The sequence below is a fragment of the Macrobrachium nipponense genome, chromosome 2 (genome assembly GCF_015104395.2).
Source record: "Macrobrachium nipponense isolate FS-2020 chromosome 2, ASM1510439v2, whole genome shotgun sequence".
Taxonomy (NCBI): Eukaryota; Metazoa; Arthropoda; class Malacostraca; order Decapoda; family Palaemonidae; genus Macrobrachium; species Macrobrachium nipponense.
Genome location: NC_087201.1, coordinates 92,585,171 through 92,599,563, shown reverse-complemented (window position 1 = coordinate 92,599,563; position 14,393 = coordinate 92,585,171). Strand labels below are relative to the sequence as shown.

Genomic DNA, 14,393 nt, shown 5'->3' with positions numbered 1-14,393 from the left:
ACAACCAGATTTGCTGAACAGCACCAGCAATATGTAGTAAATGTGCCTCACTATCAAACTTCTCGGTTGCAGAGCTCCCTTGTTCCTCACACCGTAGGATTGTGGCACAGTCACCCTGAGGAGGTCGCACAATTGCAACTTCAAAAGTTCTAGCGAAGAAGTAATGCATTACTACCATAATATAATTCTCCTTGTATTTTAATATTTTACCGACATTTTCATTTATTTATTTAATCATTTGTTAATTTATGTCTTTTTTTAATTCATCTCATCTTTCAGTATTTCCCTTTACCTCTTGTTACTTCTTTCTAATGTAAAACAAATTCTTTTTTGGAAGCTTGAATTCTAAGTAAATGACCCAATTGGGTTTGTTCCATGAGAATAGGGTTCAGCTTATGAATAGAATAATAATAAGTTCACCAGCGAGGAAATGACGAAGAACAGAAGTTCACCCGCGAGGGAATGACGAAGATCAGAAGTTAATAATAATAATAATAATAATAATAATAATAATAATAATAATAATAATAAATAACAACAACTTTCGGTTGTGGAATGTGAGAGAGACGCGTTGCATACCTGAGCTTGGCCTGCGAAATCAAAGGGCTATAACCAACGATTTCCCTTGGGCGAGAATTAGATAGTATCTGACTACAGATGACAAACACAGCACATTTGCAAAGGGAAAGGCCTCCTTCTGTTTTTAATATCTGCAATGGCTTTAAGAACTTGGGCAAGTGGCTCTAGATCATGAAAACCTCATCAATACCATGGTTGACTGAAACGCAAATGCAGTTGCATCTAACGTTCAGTATTCACAACCCAGGCTGCAAGGTTGCAGCAAGTACAATGACACATCGATCCAAAGACGACGGCACCGACATCACTCTCCAACAGAGTGACAGCTTTGCATTGCTAATAATCTTCAGCGTCACAATGGTGCCGAATCTATCAGAGGAGTCAGAATCTCGATAAATTCCCTTGGGAATGTTCAATCTCGATCGTTCATTTACGAGAATTTCTATCGTTCCCTTCCGAATTCACTTCTGATCTCCGTCATTCCCTCGCGGGTGAACAACTTCAGTTCTTCGTCATTTCCTCGCGGGTGAACTTCTGTTCTTCATTTCCTCGCGGGTGAACTTCAGATCTTCGTCATTCCCTTGCGGGTGAACTTCTGATCTTCGTCATTCCCTCGCGGGTGAACTTCTGATCTTCGTCATTTCCTCGCGGGTGAACTTCTGATCTTCGTCATTCCCTCGCGGGGTGAATTCTGATTTCATCATTTTCCCTCGCGGATGTGCACTTCGGATCTTCGTCATTCCCTCGCGGGTGAACTTCTGATCTTCGTCATTTCCCTCGCGGGTGAACTTCTGATCTTCGTCATTCCCCGCGGGTCTAGTGAATTCTGATCCTTCGTCATTTCCTCGCGGGTGAACTTCTGATCTTCGTCATTCCCTCGCGGGTGAACTTCTGATCTTCGTCATTCCCTCGCGGGTGAACTTCTGATCTTCGTCATTCCCTCGCGGGTGAAACTTCTGATCTTCGTCATTCCCTCGCGGGTGAACTTCTGATCTTCGTCATTTCCTCGCGGGTGAAACTTTTGATCTTCGTCATTCCCTCGCGGGTGAACTTCTGATCTTCGTCATTCCCTCGCGGGTGAACTTCTGATCTTCGTCATTTACTTGCGAGTGAAATCTGATCTCCGTCATTCCCTCGTGGGTGAACTTCTGATCTTTTGTCATTTCCTCGCGGGTGAACTTCTGATCTTCATCATTTCCTCACGGGCGAACTTCTGATCTCCATCATTCCCTTGCGTCATTCACTCGGGGGTGAAATTCTGATCTTTGCCATTTCCTCACAGGTGAAATTCTGATCTTCGTCATTTCCTCACAGGTGAACTTCTGATCTTCGTCATTTCCTCACGGGTGAACTTCTGATCTCCATCATTCCCTTGCGGTTGAAATTCTGTTCTGATCTTCGTCATTCACTCGCGGGTGAAATTCTGATCTTCATCATTCCCTCGCAAGTGAAATTCTGATCTCTGTCATTCCCTTGGAAGTGAAATTCTGATCTCTGCAATTCCCTCGTGAGTGAAATTCTACTTCTAACCTCTGTTATTCTTTTGCAAGTGAGAACAGACATTTCTGCGTGGCCTATGCTCGAATACCAGACCAAATATCTACTGACTGCCTTTGAGTAGTGCAGGCACAACCAATGGCTTTTCCCTGTTCCGCTTTGCGAAGGGTGCAGTGGGCGGGGCTTTATGAAGGACTGAGGTAAAAACTGACTGTTAAAAAGGCTTCATTATCAAGTGGCCACGAATATGTAGGTTACATTTTGAGCTAACGTTGTGGAAATATACGTTTCATTGGTCATTTCTCTTTTCTGATGATGTTAGCAATAATTAGATTTTATTTCCAGTTTAGTATGCTATAATATGTATCAGAATGACAATAGTTCGTTAGATCACCAGAAGCGAATGTCCCATTGAATGAAGCAAAAATCTCAAATAGCTAAAATTCCCATTTAGTTTCTTCAAGTGTCAATACATTCATTTTATCACCCGCTAGAGAATGACTGCGATCAGATGTTCACCTGCGAGGGAATGACGAAGATCACAAGTTCACTCGCGAGGGAGTGGCAGAGATCAAAATTTCACTTGCGAGAGAATGACAGAGATGCGAGGTTCATCCCAAGGGAATGACAGAGATCAGAAGTTCACCCGCGAGGGCAATGGACGGAGGAATCAGAAGTTCCCCAAGGAGGAATGAGGGAGTCCAGACCAGTTCACCAGCGAGGGCAATGACGGGAGATCAAGAAGTTTTCACCAGCGAGGGAATGGACAGGGAGTATCAGAAGTTTCACCAGGAGGGCTGATGGGAAGATCAGAGTTAACAGCGAGGGAATGACGGAGATCAGAAGTTCACCAGCGAGGGAATGAGGGAGATCAGAAGTTCACCAGCGAGGGAATGACGGAGATCAGAAGTTCACCAGCGAGGGAATGACGGAGATCAGAAGTTCACCAGCGAGGGAAATTGGACGGAGATCAGAAAGTTTGTAACCAGCTGAGGGAAATGAGGGAGATCAGAAGTTCACCCGCGAGGGAATAACGGAGATGAGAAGTTCACCCGCGAGGGAATGACGGAGATCAGAAGTGAACGACAGAAATTCTCGTAAATGAACGATCGAGACTGAACATTCCCAAGGGAATTTATCGAGATTCTGACTCCTCTGATAGATTCGCCACTTTACATTTGCCTGATCCTGAAGTCAACAGTTTCTCAGTCACATTCCAAAAGAAGAAAAGAAGAGCCCTTTGCCGGCCGAGTCAGGCATCCTTCAAGGTGATAGCAACACCCCTGGTGGCAGAGTGGAAGTCGGGTTGTTGCCTATTTTGTACAGATTTCCTAGTGGAAGTTTTTACTATACGAACTATGTAATTTATTTTTAAAAACTTATCTTATTAAAAAAATAACATTTTAACACAACCCCAGCAGTAGTTCACACTTGACTAAGTAATTATTTCAGCAGGAAGACCTCAAGCTGTAAGGAAAGTGGATTTACCCAGGGTGCTGATGTAGGGGCCTCCTCCTCTGAGAGAGAGAGAGAGAGAGAGAGAGAGAGAGAGAGAGAGAGAGAGAGAGAGAGAGAGAGAGAGAGAGGAAACAATAAATCTTCGTACCAACAAGGTGTCAAGAAGTCAAAAGTAGGACTAGAACTTTGTAGTGGGCACAATAGAATTTTTTTTTCAGGCTGGGTAAAAAGGAAGGAAGTCGTAAAGACACTATAAGGGGCATAGGCGACAATACCCCGGGTGCCATATTCTGGGGGAAATGACGTCTGGCGAAAGAAAACCTACCCCAATGGTTATTTCATGACCTCTGCCCCGCACGATACTAATCATACTAGAATAATTGGGTTTCCCTTTGCCGCCCATTATTCCTCTCTGGTGAAAAACCTATTCTTTGGGGGTTTGTTCAGTCTGAATAAGGTTTATCTTCTTCTTTTTCTTAATAATAATAAAAATAATCTTCATCAAAAAATGAATACTGATGATGGAGTCACCATTTCAGTGATTATTATTATTATCAATATTATCATTATTACTAGGGAAACATATATAAATGGGTACAAATATATTTAGATTTAAACCTAAAGCGAGATTTTTCAGGAATCTGTTTAGGTCTCATTTCGGATTTATTCCTAAATATATTTGTACCCATACATAATTGTGGATCTGTTTGTTCCCATTCAACACTCGTGTTACTATGAGTATTTTATTATGATTAATTAATTTGCACATCTACTTGTACATTACATTAACAAGAGAGAGAGAGAGAGAGAGAGAGAGAGAGAGAGAGAGAGAGAGAGAGAGATTAGATGCATCCGGGATATACCAGTAAGGGCTATCACGTCTGGAACCGTGGGTGGTGATATTTCAGAACACTGAAACCGATACAGAATAGCAATTTATATTATTATTATTATTATTATTATTATTATTATTATTATTATTATTATTATTATTATTATTATATTATTATTACTGCCTGTATAAAATTTATTCTTGTTATCATCGTTGTTACCCGTATGAAATATCATCATTATGACCTGCATAAATTTCATAATTGTCATTAATATTACTCTTACCAGTTCAAAGGGTTTTTATTATTATTATTATTATTATTATTATTATTATTATTATTAATGCCCGTATACAATATACTACTGTTATTACTGTCATTACCAGTAAAAAATATTATCATCATTATGTTATGTCTGTATAAATCTAATATTGTTATCATTGTTGTTCCCTATATAAATTATTATAAACATTATTATTACCTGTATAAATCTCATTATCATTACTATTACTATTACCATTACAAAATCGTTTTTTCTTTTTTTTCTTTTTTTAGAATATGCCGACTCTCTTATAATAACAACAATAATAATAATATAAATTGCTATTCTGAATCGGTTTCAGTATTATGAAATATCACCACCCACGGTTCCAGACGCGAGAGCCTTTACTGGTATATCCCGGATGCATCTAATCTCTCTCTCTCTCTCTCTCTCTCTCTCTCTCTCTCTCTCTCTCTCTCTCTCTCTCTGTTAATGTGATGTACAAGTAGATGTGTAAATTAATAATAATAATAATAATAATAATAATAATAATAATAATAATAATAATAATAATAATAATAATAAATACTCATAGTAACACGAGTCTTAAAAGGGAGAAACAGAGCCACAGTTATGTATGGGTACAAATATATTTAGAATAAATGCGAAATGAGACCTAAACAGATTCCCGAAAGCTCTATTTTTAGGTTTAAATCTACATGTATTTGTACCCAAATATATATATACATATGTATATAACTGTGGGTTTGTTTCTCCAATAATAAAATAATAATAATAATAATAATAATAATAATAATAATAATAATAATAATAATAGCAGGAACAATACAAATGATAATAGTAACAAAAACAATAAGCGTTACAGGTCAGCAAAGAAGCCTTTTCAACTTCTCCTAAGAACAGAAAAAATATATATAAAAGAATAAACAAATAATCCGTAACAACAAACACAGGTCGCTTCAAACAGGGAAGGTTATAAGAATCAACCTGGACAAATCCCGGAAGAAGAAAGGATGATAATGACTGTAATCAAGGGACCCATCAAACTGGAGGTATGTACATGTTAAGAAGAAACGACCTTGCAACTTCACTTCGCCCGTTGTTTTCTTTCTAATTGAGCAAATCTGACTTGCAATTACAAAATTCTAGATTCACAATTTTCTAGTATAAATTCCCACACGTAACCCTATGTTTTGTGTGTGCGTATAGATACATATATAATATAAAACATATACACACCATTATATATATATATATATATATATATATATATAATATATATATATATATATATATATATATATAATATATATACACACGATGATGCGCGCAGTTCGATCAGCTGACGATAGCAGGTGAAATCGTATATCGATCAGCCGCTCCGCGGAATTTTTGCTCAGGCTATGCAAACACACACGCCCATATATGTGTATGTATGTATGTAAATATACATACACACATTATGTGTAATGTATATATATATATAATATATATATATATTATATATATGTGTATTTATATATAATATAATATATGATATATATTATTATATATAATATATGTATATATATATATATATATATCTATATACATATATATATATATATACATATAGATACATTAATATATATATACGTATATACTTATATTAATACACGCACACACACATATAATATATATATGAAATGGGCGTGTGTGTATGTTTGTACAGCCTGAGCAAAAATTCCGCGGAGGGGCTGATCGACATACGATTTCACCTGTCATCGTCAGCTGATCGAACTGCGCGCATCATCGTGACTGAGTTCATGAAAGATCACCCACATCATGTACATATTAAGGTCACACACACACGCATATATAAAAATATGTACCTTATTTTTCGTGATTTGTTCACTAATCAACCGAAAAATCACTATAGTAATCACTTCTCTCGTCAGCGCGACTTAAGACAGCAGTTAAATTTCAATTTCTCACGATTTCATTACAGCATCCAATTGTCCGACGGCCTCCTTACTACCTGAGACCAAAGACAATTAACGTCGTGGACGAGATTATCACTCCTTTTGACGCCATTCCTTTGTCCATTCGTCACACTCGGGAATTCGAAAATACAATTTCAAAACATCCTACACAACCGAGCCACTACAGCTAAGAGCTAAGAGAGAGGAGGAGAGAGAGAGAGAGACACCAACACAGATAGATTAAGTTCTCTTCACCAACTGAACTAAAACTACCCTCCTACTCCCTGGAAGCCACACTCCACCTAGCCTGCCCGCACGTACATACATACAAACAAACACACACACACACACAGACGCACGCAAGCACAAACGTACACACACACACACACAAACACACACACACATATACACTGACATGGCTTCCCCAATTTCCAAGGTTGTGCCGTTCTACCTTATTCAGTCCACTGCCTCTTCCTGCCACAAATGGAGCCTACCCACCCACCCACTCACCCAACCGCCCACCTACACCCCGTCCCCCTTCCACCCAAGGACCCTGGTCATGCATCCACGAACTGCCCACCCATCCAGGGAAAAAAAAAGGGGAGGGGAGTAGTTATCTCCACCCACTTGTCCTAAAAGTAGTCTTGTGTGACAAACTTTCCGAGGCAGTGGGTTCGGTTACATATACGACGTCTAAAAGAACATTTTTCAACTTCGAATATTGGAGGCATCGGAGCAGGATAATTACATATAAAAAGACAAAATCGGACAATAAGAAAGGTTCCCCATATGGCGACAGTAATCCAAAGTACGGATGACAGCCTATGTAGGTCACACGAAAAAGTAGATTGTTTAGGATTAGGTATTGCAATACATGTTTTCGCATCGTTCATAAAGTCAGTTAAAAGCAATGAGAAAGATTCATACAAACCTACAGTTATTTCAAAGTTATCTCGAAGTTCGCAAGTACATACTGCTCTCTGAAAGGCTTTTTAAAAAAATTATAATGTCCTCGGGTATCATTACAGTGTTTTCTTAAACATCGTGCTTAGGCCGGTTGCCATCACCTACACATCTCTAGCATGTTATCAAAAGTCAGTACAAACTCTTTTTTTTATATAAATTGGCACAAAAATGAAAGAATTTCGATACGGTTTACGTACATAGTTAAATAAAAAAAAAAGATAACACATCACTGAATAAAGTCAGGTGTAAGAACGAACTCCCAAACTGGCTGAGTTACTCCTGTAAGTATACGATGTACCTTTACAGAAAACGACTTCCTTACGCGACCAACCACAGCCGTGACTTCGCTATTATTATGCATCTGACCATAATCACACTAACATAAAACCTACACGGTTCTCAACGATGTACTTACACACTTGATTTATGGATACTACGACTTGCGTCACAACTTCTAGGTCATTGTCACCGAATTTACAGACTTCAAATAAAAATAAATAATAAAAATTAATATGGTCAAAACTGAAGATTGCTATAACAGCCTGGTTCCAGCAGTGCCGCACTACTATTTACCACCTTTTGCGTATGTTTATGCATTTTGTTTGTGTTGCTTCTGTTTATGTTTTTACGTTCATATCCCAGGGCTGGTACTAAACACGGCACCCATATAGCACGTGCACTGGTAGTCAACAAAAATGATCGTTGATAAAAAAAAATCACATGTTTTGTATTACTACCAATTTTTAAATATTTGTTCATTTATTTCCATGGCATAAATTTTCTTCTTCCTATTTCTATGGCATCCAATTTTTTCCAGCCCATTAATATGGCTTAAATTTTCATTACCAATACTATTTTAATCCCCTAATATGTTGCAAATTAAATGTGTTACATGTACAATAAACTGATCCTCTGCCAGCCTATAATAATTATTTACTTACATTCTTATCTATCTATTTATTTGTTATTTTCTCTATCTTATGAATGGTCTCTTCTTGCGGTATTTCCCATTACTTTCCGTTACTTCTTTCTAATGAACACCATTCTCTTCGGAAGTCTGAATTTCAAGTCTATGGCCCCTGTGGTGGGCTTGTTCCATATGAATACGTTTCATCTTGGAATTTATCAAAACATTAGAATGGTATCTCTAAAACTGTTCTGCATCCAGAGACTTTGGATCAGATATTGCAAAATCGACCAAAATTTGTGTGGCTTCACGTGAGCGGGACAGAAAAGATACAGGGACACTTGGAATTGCCATGAAAGACTGATAAGAGAGATGTTGTGACGTGGTCGAATCTGAAAGCGATATGCATCTTCATGAAGACGATATTACTAAGTAACAAACTCAGTCAGCAAAGACAGTAAAAAAAAAAAGTGGTTAACCTAACATACTCCATCGAGGCTGCATCTCTCACAGAACTGAAAAATTCGTAAATGTGGTAGAAATAAGCAAATATCTCCAGTAATCCTTCATCATAACCTTGCAAGGAATGGTAACGATGGTTCAACCGATCAAGCCACAACTTACGCACCAAGTAAGAAATTAGCTCCGCGGCCTCCGGTAGGCTACAAAAATTGACGACAAAAACAACAAGGCCGACAGCATGAGGAGGAGGAGGAGGAGGAGGAGGAGGAGGAGGAGACAACCTTGTAAGCAGCGGGATGAAGTAAGGCTTCGCTCCTGCTTACAGTTGAATTAGGCAACTGAACCACAACAACTACGACACAACGCAAGTGATTCCATGACTACGAATTTTGTTCAACATGAGAAAACTAGTGCGAAAATCTGCTTACTTCATGAGAGAGTTCCATACTGAAGATCAGAGGCAAGCAGATTATTAGGACATAACAAACAGAGAGAGAGAGAGAGAGAGAGAGAGAGAGAGAGAGAGAGAGAGAGAGAGAGAGAGAGAGAGAGAGAGTCGATGTGAAGCTGAAAAAAAATCTCCTCTTAACGACACAGTTCACCGACCAACTAACCAAGGGACTCGATGAACAACTTGACACTTCTGACAAAACTTGTACCTTACTTGAGCAACTTCTTTTGAGTGGATTTACTTGGATAATCTACTAAAGAAAATGATGAGGGCACAAAAAACTACATTAGCTTGACTTAAACAATGTGGACATGAACTTAAAACAGGAAGGCAGTAAGGGAGAAATGGCTTTCATGTTCTAAAAAAACATAAGACCAAAGGAGTTAATACAAAAGCACAATAAACGATACAACGGGGCAAATACCAAAATTTAAGGCAAAAAATACCACATGCTTCTACATACATTTGCCAAACAAAGGTCGACAGTTAACTTAAGATTCGGGAATAATTCTGCCTAAGTGCGGCCCATAAAAGAATATCCCACGAAGAAGAACGGATGCAAAGACTGATAAGTTGACAGCCGGCTCTTATGATCATTTGTGTTACATCGTTTACAAATTCTCATAAAAAAAATGAAATTCTTTTACAAGTGTATTACAACAGTGTGAAAACTGCCACAATGTGCAAAATTACAGTTTTACTTCTGGGTGTTTGGGGGAGGGGCCCATTAAAGAGCTAAGGGGGGGGGGGGGGGGGGGGGGGGGGGGGGGGGGGGGGGGTGGGGGGGGGGGGGGGGGGGGGGGGGTGGGGGGGGGGGGGGTGGGGGGGGGGGGGGGGGGGGGGGGAAGGCTTGCACATAACTGCAGAGCAAGCAATGACTTCAAAATCCGGACTGACTCACTCTCGGGCCACAGAAACTTTTTCTCAAAATGTCACTCATTTGCTGGCTTCCTGTGGAGATAGAGCTCCTCAGTGCACGTTCTCGGGGTATGCAGATGGGACCGAGGCCGACGGTGTCATATTTGAGGCAGCGGCGTCATTTCAGATTTTTCTTGGGGTTGGTTGGGGTGGGGGTGGGGGGGTTAGCACTTATGGTATGGGTGAGGTGGCGAGCAAAACGAGCCTTATCAGATGGGGGTAGTGGGGGCGCTGAAGTCTCCCTTTCCCGCGGCCCGGAGAAATTTTTTGAAATGTGTGCGCATTTTGACGCCACATAAGATTTACCTTGGAGTGAATTTTACTGTATTATTACTTTACTATTATTGCAAGGCTAGGGGGACAAAACCAGTCTCCGGGGGACCATCAGTGTCTTGAGGGGGGCAAGCGCGTCCACCCCGACCCAATGACGGCCCTGATTTGAGGAGGGTATTATGTGGACGTGAACAATGAGAGAGAGCTAATCATCTGCTCTTCGTGGTTACAAAGTCAGGAGAGGGAGGGAGGGAAGGAGATGGGGAGGATGTTGAGCAGTACCTGCAAAGACTCAACTCTTTTGAATTTGGTTGGGTGAATTCTGCGGAGAAAGGCGGACTCTTGGAACTTTATTACAAAAATGGAAATAATAAAGTCGCTCTCAGCGGTGATCAAGGATACTCGGTTATGGTGCTAAGGGCTACCTGGTATCAGCAGCGAGCCTCTTCTACAGGCACACTGTCCACCCATGCTATATAAGAGAGATTTTCTCAGTTACCGAATAATCTTTGTTTGATGCCAATCCGAGGACCTTTAAGGATGCCAGCGACTTTGGTGACACAGCTCAACTACCAAATTTCTTTATTCAACCGAAAAATGACTCTGTGAAGCATCAGTTATGTCTCTGCGAAGGTGACAACCACAACCAGCTACTGTGCTGCTGAACATGACAGAAAGTTGGACAGATAATCCTGCTCCGACGGTGAGGGTCCAAAGCTTTGACCTTTGGGATGTTGGTGCGAGGAAACACGCAGTGTACCATTAGTCCTATTTCTATCACTCAGAAGAAGAATCCTATTCATATGGAAGACGCCTTCAGGGGCCATCGACTTCAATTACAAGTTTCGAAAGAATATGACGTTCACTTGAAAAACCTAACAAAGGGTAACAGGAAATACAAAGGAAGAGATCAGTTACTATCTATATATATAAAAATGTAAATGCTCGTTTGTTCAAGTTCTTAAATCTCCGAAAGTTATTCACTGAAATTTTGACACGACGTTGCATTCGAATACGCGCGTTTTTATATAGTACCTACTATTATATAGATGTCACACCTGTGACAGGTAAAAACATGCTTTTTTTATATACTATATATAAATGGACGTGTGTATGTTTCATTTCACATACACTTAGAAACACATTGAGCAAAATCAACCAAACTTGGTACTATACATATGACTTACTATTGGGGAAAGAATACTGTAGGGGTCAGACATCACTTGCACCAAAGGGCACCATAGGATGGAGTGGGGCACCTTCCCTGAAACAGGGCTGGTTATGCCCGTGAAACGGAGGTGGTTAAGCCCATAGACTTAGTAACTATGCATTTATCATACCTAATTTTGGTATACATATGACTTACTATCTAGAGAAGAATAGTGGGGGGGAGGTTAAGACATCAACGGCACCAAAGGGGGTGAGAGAGTGAGAGGGAGAGGAAGTGAGAGAGAGAAAGAGAGAGTAGAGGGGGTGTTACGGAGAAAGAAAGCGGAAGAGAGAGAGAGAGAGAGAGAGAGAGAGAGAGAGAGAGAGAGAGAGAGAGAGAGAGAGAGAGAGAGAGTTTATCGGTTGTCAATCACTTATCCCGGGCAGCGCTGGGTTGCTCAGCTAGTTAGAAAATAAAACAGAATTTAACGAATGAATAAATCAATAGATGAAATGTAAGTAAATTATTACAAAACAAGAACTGCTATATTTAGGTAATAATGCGCTGCATCCTCGCTTCAACTTGAAACACTCCAACTGCACGACATCCTCAGAGAGTCTGTTCCACAGTCCAACGGTGTGAGGAAGAAAGGACCTCTGGAACTAAGAAGTTCAACAGCGAGGTACATTTACTGCATATTGGTACTGCTGCCATTCAGCATATCTGGTTGCTCTGGCAGGAAAAAGGGATCAGGGATTAATTGCGACTATGAAAGATCTCTGTTAAAACACAGACAATTCGTCGATGATCCAAATCATAACTGCTAAAGTTTGGAAACAGAAGCCTGCCACCATGAGCTGGAAAGCGCGACAAAACATGTCATCAAAAAAGAGACGTTTGTTTCTTCTTCACCAGATTTAAATGGGAAAATCTTTCAACACAGGCTGAAGAGTCTGGCAATACAAGGGCACACATAAAGTCAGACAATAAACTAAACTTGGACTGACCATTTCCATCTAATATATTCCTTAACATACGCCAAAATTCAGGTACTTCCTGGGCCCTCCATTCTTCCTGTAAGTCATCAAGCTGATGCTCAGATACTAAAGAAGGAAAGTTCAGGGCAAGTTTCATGATGGACTTCATCTGTCTTTCAGTACTTGTTGCTTCCTTTGGCCTCATGTGCAACATGGCAATGACACTGTCTTCTTCTAAAGGAAACGTCTCGCACATCTGACAAGAAAGTTGTGACAAGAACGCTAAGCAGCAGCGTCTGACTGCAGCCTGCTTTCATTTTTCCCTAGGCTGTCTGTTTCAGGACTTTCTGTACATCATTTTCCAGATTTCGGAGATTTTAACTTTTTTATTTCAAGCTTTGAGTTCATGTTCCAAGATCTTGGAAGATTTTTCAAGCGCTGGTAGCACTGGACTAATGAGTAGGGGGCAACGACGGTAAAGCCGCTCTTTTGAGGAAAAAATAAAAAATAAAAGCGCTTTCGTGAAAAACGCGACGCGCTTATAACATCGGGCTCCGCGCTTTCGTAAAACGCCTACAGTGCGTTTACTTTTCTAAGATCCCTGTGGTGTGGCTTGTACACATATCATCCGCTGCCAATTTTCATGTTATGGTAATCATATTATTATCATGGAGTCTATTGAAATAATTTCCATTTCTTGAAATGTGGTTCTTTGTTTCCATCAGATATTTTTAATATATCTTATTTCGTGTATTCTTCGTTCAAACCTCAGTTTCATTAACGAAAATGAAGATATGGCATATTTTTTCCCCGGCGATGCCAGATCTGAGTTTAGGGGACCTATGATTTTTAAGAGAATTTAAAAGGTCATGGTCAATATCATTAAAGGATACTCGCTCTCGATCACGCACTGTGATACGTATGAATGGACAGCCCAAGTGACTCCCGCAAACGCCTTCACCCACCACCTGAGACAAAAGGAATATTCTATAATTTCCTGAAATACTTAATTTTATAAAAAAAACATCATGAAGGTCCTGTAACTGATGTTTCGAAGGCTATCCAGAGAACATCTGAGGCAACAAAAGTGTCAGAATTGACTATTCGTAGACTTAACAAGGAAGCAAGAGAGGCGGGAAATATACATAGTGGAATCTCCAGTATATATTTCAAAAAAGAAAAGAGAAAGTGAGTCATGTGACTGACTTGGATGATTTGATAAAAATGTTATGCAAAGAAGGAATGGGTGGTTGGCTTTTCTAAGGGCATAACACATCTATTGACTTATGAAATTATGACTCAAGTCCAAACACCGGAGCCATCAGGCCATTCAGCGCATCTATAATTATAGAAAGAGAAAGAAGGAATAGCTAAATAAAATCGGGAATTAAAATAGAAGCAACCCTTTCCCTCGACTCTCAAGGTCTAAAGCAAATCCACCTAAGAAGGATTATATCTGTAGGAAGTATTTAATGGGACTGGCATACCCGTAGATATGACAACTCTGCCTTTTCTGCCTGGCCCCACTAGAGCCATCTTATAAAAGTATATAAACGCACTAAAGGTAAAGATCCTATGGGACTATGGTATCAGAACGTATAGGGCGACACACAAAAATCAAGACGAAAGTATCGCTGATTGATGTCACAGTACCATGGGACAAAGAGTAAATGAGAAAGAA

The 14,393-nt window shown here is 39.9% G+C and overlaps 1 protein-coding gene across 18 annotated transcripts in view; it reads right to left on the bottom strand.

The window, feature by feature from the left end:
* LOC135220788 (IQ motif and SEC7 domain-containing protein 1-like) overlaps positions 1-14,393 on the bottom strand; it is a 192,586-nt gene that overhangs the window by 102,553 nt on the left and 75,640 nt on the right. Inside the window, exon 1 of one of the 18 annotated variants that reach the window (XM_064258286.1) lies at positions 6,840-6,888. The exons of 16 other annotated variants lie outside the window; for them this stretch is intronic. The gene's annotated coding sequence lies outside the window, so the exon portion shown is untranslated. Of the gene's footprint in view, positions 1-6,839; positions 6,889-14,393 lie in introns of those variants that run through there. One more of the 18 variants, XM_064258283.1, reaches the window with a different exon arrangement.